Here is a 7,683-nt window from a genome sequence, read left to right as displayed (position 1 = left end):
GGAAGGAATGTTTTAAATTATTAAATGGCACAGCCAATCCTCTGTTCCAGACTTACACAACAATTGCCATTTCCAAAGTGGAAAGCTTAGTCTTCTGGGGGGAAAAGGGCTAGATTGCTTGTCTCTTGGTTTCATTAACACTAATCAGAGAAAAGAAGGGATTGTCCTACTGGGCTTCTTCTGTGTTGACAATTTTAGGACGAAGAGCTTCCCTGAGCCATGGAGTTCTCAGAAAGGAAAGCCATGAAATACTTACCAGCTTATTGGATGATATAAAGGGTGAGACAAAACCTTATGAGCTAGATGGGTGAATTTCTTTTCCTGTTGCCTGTGTGTTTATAAACCTTTGCAAACTTCTTCTATTTATTTTAGCTCTGTTAAAGGAATATTTTAATCTATTTTTGCCTTCACAGTTTTTGACTCAAGGGTGGTGTTAAGGTGACTGGCTAACACTGAAACATTCATTTCATAGGCTATAGCAATCCTAAGAACAAAGATACTAGGGTGCTGCGAGTGGCTATTTGTGCAATACATTATTCCACAATATCCAAAGGACGATAGCAATGCTTCCAGTTAAGCTGCACAACTAGACTGAAAGTCGGTGACTCGTGACGGTTCATAGAAAGAAGTCTCTGCCAGTAGCTGGCAATAAGCAGGAAAGCCAGGGAACAGGGAGCGTGCCAGAAACCCATCAGTCTCATAGAAAGAGTAACACCTACATATTGGAAGATAAAGTAGTCATTTCTAGAATCTGGCACACATCACTATTTCCATAATTGTGGTATCTCATATCTGTCACAACCACACTTCTAAAGTAAAAAACCCAAAGTACTCTCTGGCATTCGTTTTAGAGAAGCTAATCATGTGGAACCAAAAGTACAATTCTGAAAGAACGCACGCAAGTGTCCGTACTGCCAAGTTGTGATTCAGTGGCAAAGTATGCATCTTTCTCAAAGTAGAGGATGTTTCCTAGAGTTTCCTGAGTGTTGTAGATGAATTTATCATGAAACATCTAGTAGGACTCCAGTTAGAGGAGAATAATTTTCCTAAAGTCTGTTCTTATCCTACTGTATAACTGTTCTCCCGCATGAGTTGTACAACCCAGCCTGTTACCCCAATTATACAGTCAACCATGAGAATATACTGAGGCACTGAGCTCACGTAATTGGGAAAAGCCTCTCGTTGCTTCCAACTGCATGTCCCTGGGGCATGTTTCAGGGCTCAGACCTCTGGGCAGATGCCAGGTTGCTGCTAGTAAGACTTCATTGTTCAGGAATCAGTCAGCATCAAGAAACTGGACAGAGGTTTGTGTCCTTCAGTATCCTGGAGTATCTGGCCAGGGTGAACTTCAGAGTAATACAGTAACTAGTTCCTGTTGGTCCTGAAAGGTACAGCACTTGACTCATCCATCACTGATGTGGGAAGTGATGGCTATCACATTTGGTAATTCAAAGGTATTCCTGGTAGTTCCACTGAAGTTCTCCATGGGACACTTTGGACTTGTTGCTTAAAATAGGATAATGTGAAAAGAAAACAAGAAACACAGTTATGCCAAAGTATCTATTTATACTGAGTTAAGTCTTGCTACAGATTGCCGTAGCACCAAAAGCTATAGATCTTTGAAAACACAAACCAGTTCTCAGTTTCTACAGTCTGAACATACCTGTTTCAACACAACATCAGAGCTTGTGTCTACCAGGGTGCTCATTCCAGAAAATCTTAAATGAATGAGTCGTTGATTTTCTGTTTAGTGCAGAATGTTCAACCAAGCCCAAAGTTCAAACTCAGACTGAGTAGTACAGAGTAGCAACTGAAGTAAAAAGACATCACACTGCACTCATAATAGTGCTTTTAGTGCTACTTCAAGGACAGGTCAAACCTGCTTTGTACACATGGCAGTAATCTGAAGCATGTTTTCATGTGTTCAGACTTGTTCAGTCACACTGTCCAGCATTTCCACACAAAGCAAAGAGTGTTCATTTTTGATCAGAAATATCTGTCAGCACTTGGAGCAAATTTATACTGGTTAGATCAACTGATCTCAAAATGACATTTTAAGTGAAAAACCTGAACACACCACATATCTCAAAAGACAGCTTTAGTAATTGGAATCTTGTTTAGAATAAAAACGGGTATTTAAATTTTCCTTTCAAAAGAGCTGGAAGATTTTTCGTCAGTTCCACATGTTTCCATGTGCAACTGCAGCTAAAGTGGAGGAGGTCTCTGCAATGGTGTGACTGCTATTGCAGCTCTTAACCAGGAATGCAAGCAGAGCTAGAAGCACCTTTCTCTTCCCATCCACTCCTATAAATGCATATCACTGTGGATATCTTTACAGGATGACAAGATGCTTCTGCCCTATCTTTTCTGTGACTGTTTTCCCTGCCTCCTGAGAAGAATGCTGAGAATTGCTGGTGATTTTTTCGTTTTGCCTTTAGCATGCAGAAACTCTGTAGTCTTGTTCATTCACACTAAGTGTATTGCATTTACATGGCAAGGTTTTGGCAGTAGGGGGCTGCAGGGGTTGCCTTTGTGCGTAGACACCAGGAACCACGCATTTCATGTAAAAGCCAGCTCCAGCTGGCTCCAAAACAGACCTACAGTTGTCCAGAGCTGAGCTAGGGAGCGATGCTGTGTGGGCCACTGTGATAATATATTTAAGAAAAGACAAGAAACCCTGTAGAAAAGCTGTGAGAGAGAGGAGTGTGAAAAATGTGGAAGTAAGAACTCTGCAGACATGGTCAGAGAATGAGGATGGGAAGAAGGTGCTCCAGGTGCTCCAGATTCTCCTGCGGCCTGTGGAGAGGCCCCTGGTGGAGCAGGCTGTCCCCCTGCAGCCCATGGGTCCCACATGGAGCAGATCTCCACGCTGCAGCCCGTGGAGGAGCCCCCGGTGGAGCAGGTGGATGTGGCCTGGAGGAGGCTGCGGCCCATGGAGAGCCCCCGCAGGAGCAGGCCCCGGGCCGGAGCTGCAGCCCGTGGAGAGGAGCCCACGCAGGAGCAGGGGGTCTGGGGGGAGCTGCCGCCCACCTGTGGGGGACCCGTGCTGGAGCAGTTTGCTCCTGGGGGATGGACCCCGTGGTATGGAGCCATGTGGGAGCAGTTGTTGAAGAGCTGCTGCCTGTGGGCAGCCCCCGCAGGCTCAGTTTGGGAAGGACGGCATCCCGTGGGAGGGACCCCACGTGGAGCAGGGGCAGGGAGTGACCGTGAAGGAGCGGCAGTGATGTGGTGTTAGGGACTGACCACAGCCCCCATTCCCCATTCCCCTGAGCCGCTCGAGGGGAGGAGGTAGAAGGATCAGGAATGAAGTTGAACCTAAAAAGAGGATGGACTGGAGGAGATGTTTTTAGTTTGGTAATTTTTTTTTTTTTTTTTTTTTGAGTTCTCACTGTTCTACTCTGTTATTAATTGGCAGTAATGAAAATCAGTCTTCCCGAAGTTAAGAGTTTTGCCCATGATGGTAATTTGTGAGCAATCTCCCTGTCATTATCTCAACCAATGAGTTTTTTCATCATACTTTCCCCCTCTTCCTGCTGAGGAGAGGAAGTGAGAGAGTAGCTTGGTGCGCACCTGCTGCCCAGCCAAATTTAATCCACCACAATAAGCAGGTCCAAAACCCTGCTTTTTTGGCTTTACTGATTACACTTAAATAAATTAGTAGTGCTTGTATTTCTGACATTAACTCAATAGTTCTGGTTTGAACTGAAGCAGTTCTCAAGGCATATCCTGGAATAACTTCAGGGTTATTATTGGTCTCCCTCCACTTCCTTGAGGTGGAGCCCATATGCTGGCAGTAACAAAACTCACCAGAGCCAAAGAAAGTGATGGCTTCACTAGCCAGTGGGTGACTCAGTGAAAAGAAAATCAAGTTTCACAACTATATCTCTGACACACAGCCACCTCAAGATCTTATCCTGCTTTGTGGGTTAAAGCTCTTGGAGACAGCAGAAGTGCAATTGAAATGGCTGTAACTAATTTGCAATGAATTCTTTAAGATGGATGCAGTAGTTTATCCTTCACATACAGCTAGCATGAGTTTGAAATGCCCTCAGCTATAATGAGTACTATCTGTCTGCTGTTATGAAGTGGCTGTTTAACTTCTGCATTTGGAATTTCCTATGTACCGTGTACCCTCAGAAATTGTTCTTAAAAACTATACAATAAAGGGCAATGTGATTGAAAGGAACCTAGAACTGTGAGCAAAAGAATCTTTAATTTAGCCTTTTTACCCAGCCAGAAAGAGGCAGAACACATTAAAGTCTGCACAAAGTGTACGATGTCTGAATGTCTATAATCAGGTTATCTAGTCCCTTGCTAGAATACCACTAAAATTATATGAACAAAACCAAGCAAACTGGAGCAACAAAGTGGCCTGAGGAAATGCATACACAAAATAAATTTTCTTTAAATTGCTAGGAGAGTGAAAAAAAAAAAAAAAAGATGCACAAAATCAGAGCAGACTCTGAAATGTGGTGATTGAAAGAATCTTTGGGAGCAGTAACCTGCAGTAGATTGAGCTTTGAAAAAGATAAACCTCTGTCCCAAAAGACACTAAGGTTTATTGGTAATTTCACCCCAGATTAGAAAGGATTAGTTGCCTCAGAAGCAGGTAAAAGTGACAGTACTGTTGCTTTCTCCTACCACTTGTAAAAGCTGTGGCCTCAAAACAGCAAGAGACATAGGAAAATAAATACTGAACTATTTTTGCCTGAGCTATGACATTTCTTGAAGAAAAAAAAAAAAAGCAAGAAAGTCAAAGTACTAGCTGTGTGGAAGATAATGCACATGACAAAATAAAAGAATTAGTACTCAACAGCAAGTGATTTCCCATGACTGGAGCATGAACCCTTTTCCTTTGAAAAATAGTTTATTGTCTTACATAGGGCTGAGTTCTAACTGCCTGAATATGAATCGCTGTGTTAAATGCTGCCTCAAATGCTTTCAGGGACACAGCAGAATAGTTGACTTCTTTTTGATTTTTGCCAAGCAGTCAGTTTTCTGTCTGCTGTATGCATTTCCAGATGTCCTGTGCTGGCATCATCGCTGAGTTGTTTCAAAGGCTTTGATTTTCTATTTTCTCACCTTGTTGCTTATTATGGTTTCACCTCAGTAGGGAGCTAAGCACCACACAGCCACTTGCTCACTCTCCCCGGGTGGGATTGGGGACAGAATTGTCTAGAGAAAAGGACAGTAGATGAAGCCAAGGCAGCATGCACAAGCAAAGCAAAACAGGAATTCTTTCATGATGTTCCATCTGCAGGTTCAGCTACTTCCAAGAAAAGCAGGGCTCATCACATGTAACAGTTTCTTGACAAGACAAATGCCATCACTCTGAACATCCCCTACTCCACGTTCTTTCCCCCAGCTTTTATTGCTGAGCATGACACCACGTGGTATGGAATATCCCTTTGGTCAGCCTGGGCCAGCTGTCCTGGCTGTGTCCCCTCCCAGCTCCTGGTGCACCCCCAGCCTCCTGGCTGGCAGGGTACCACGAGAAGCTGAACAGTCCTGGGCCCTCTGTAAGCGCTGCTCTGCAACAACTAAACATCAGTGTGTTATCAACACCGTTGTCATCATAAATCCAAAACACAGCACCATACCATCTATTAGGAAGAAAATGAACTCTATGCCAGCCTAAGCCATTGACTTTGCTAAAGTGTCATAACAAAGAATTAGTACTGCCATTGTTAGTAGCTTTTAATTAATTAGTCCTCAGAAGCTTTGTGTACAAACTGAATAGAGATCCAGTGCTAGCCTAATTGCAAAGAACTTTTGGGAAAAGACCAAACAGTCTGGGGCAATGAATGCAACCGGCATTACAACATGCTCCCTTACTCAAAAAATTTGGTACTTTCATGTTCCCTGGGGAGAAAGGCTCATGAATTATTCTTATTATTGGGTTTGTATTAATACTACATTAATAGAATTTCTATATACGCTATATTAATGACATCTATCTGCTATTCTTTAGTACTTGTTATAAAGTCCAAAATGTAGTTATTGACACAGATTTTTCTTTGCAGTCATTGTGTGCCCACCCTGTACCCACCTACCTCTCAAATAGAGGAGCCAAAGGAAAAGAGGAAGGAGAATAGAAACAGTCAGATTATAAACAAGAAGCAGAAACTGGATTTCAGTCATCTACTTACCAGTACATGTGGAAAGAACTGAACACAAACACTTTCATAGCGGAAGACTGCTATGGCTGTGTCATGCCATAGTTTTTGCTCAGTGCCAGCATATTAGATGCAACCAAAATTGTTTCACCATCAAAATGGACAGATTTAAAGCCTATGAGGCACAGCTTCATTGCAGTTCCGGTATATAAACAAAGCTTACCTATTACAGGGCCCTCCCTGTGGCATCCCTGTCATTCATTGTAGCACATCAATCAGGACACACCTATTTTTTTCTCAGTAGGCTTTTAGTCATTGGCAGTATTCATAACACATAACACTAACAGATGTTTTTGCTTCTTTCCTTTTCCTTCCACGTCTTTCAAACACAAACATTAGCTCAGACCTTCTAAGAGTAGCCTTGCAATTCTCTTTTATCTTACCACAAGGAGACCAATTCATTACAGCAAAACAGCTTCTCCTAAATCCTATCCTTGTCTTACAACACTCAGCAGAAATTAAAGCAGTCTCCAACTTCCTTATTTTCAAGGTGTCCAAGTGTCTCACTGCCACACTCCTCTACTTGTTTTTCTTTCTTCCTATTCTCCAGTGCTACACAAACTTCCCTTCAGGGCAAGCTCCTTGGGACTTTTAGTCCATAGGTCCCTCGGGCTTTCAAAATGCCTCACTTGAGCACTCAGAACATAGAGTTCATCTCAGCACAGGCTCCAGCTGTGGTCAGCGAGAGTCACAGGGAGGTCACCCCCTGCTTGAAAATGAGACAAGCTGCACTCCCGTCACCAGGCACAGAGCCAGGTGACTGGTTCAGCCATAGACATCTCTCTGTGCTGTGGATGTCTACACTGGAGGAGATTAATGCTGTCCTCAGACCTGTCTGAACAACCTGCAGCATCTATAATGCATTTTATGCATTTTTTTAATTCATTTGTTTATTATAATTCCTGTTATTGAATCATGATACAGAAGATAATTTCTCTCAGCAGTTGCATTACATTTTGAACTAATAATTTCTTGTTGTTTCCCAAAGCACCTGCAGTAGCTTTATTTGTTCTCCAATAAAACTTTCCTTTGCCTGGAGAGCTATCATACTCCTCGGCCAAAAGACAGTAAACAATAATGTGGAATACACAAGTAGTTTATGAGTCAGTTTTCTGTCAATGAAATTCTTAAAAATGAATTGGCAAATGTAGACGGTGTTAAGCAATCCCAGCTCACACTAGCATTATGCTTTCTCCCCTGGAGACATTCATTCTCTGTGTTTTTATTGGTATAAAACTCAGCTGGACCACAGCTTTTGAATGGCACTTTGGAGATGGAATTAAAAAAAAAAAAAATATTGTTGTTTTCAACAGACACAGAGCCACAGAGAGCTCTTGTGTTGAATTTCATTACAATTTCTTCATTTTTCCATACTTAAGGACTACCTTGGTAAGTGAGTAAAAATAAAAATATTGTGTGTACCCTTTTGCCCAAGTAGTTGCCTCTGTTCCCATGGTCCTTGCTTTCCTATGTTAGCTGCTGACTTGTGATATGGAAGCTACAGTAA

At 42.5% G+C, this 7,683-nt stretch overlaps 1 long non-coding RNA gene across 1 annotated transcript; it reads left to right on the top strand.

Moving 5' to 3' along the window:
- Positions 1–169: 169 nt before the first annotated feature.
- On the top strand, positions 170–7,683 carry LOC121059473. Its single transcript, XR_005814570.1, has 3 exons — positions 170–279; positions 2,339–2,414; positions 6,024–7,683. It is a non-coding gene; the product is annotated as an uncharacterized LOC121059473 (long non-coding RNA).

This window comes from Cygnus olor, chromosome 1, assembly GCF_009769625.2.
Source record: "Cygnus olor isolate bCygOlo1 chromosome 1, bCygOlo1.pri.v2, whole genome shotgun sequence".
In the NCBI taxonomy this organism is placed as follows: Eukaryota; Metazoa; Chordata; class Aves; order Anseriformes; family Anatidae; genus Cygnus; species Cygnus olor.
The sequence above is the reverse complement of the archived record's forward strand: the minus strand, read 5'-3'. Positions and strand labels throughout refer to the sequence as shown.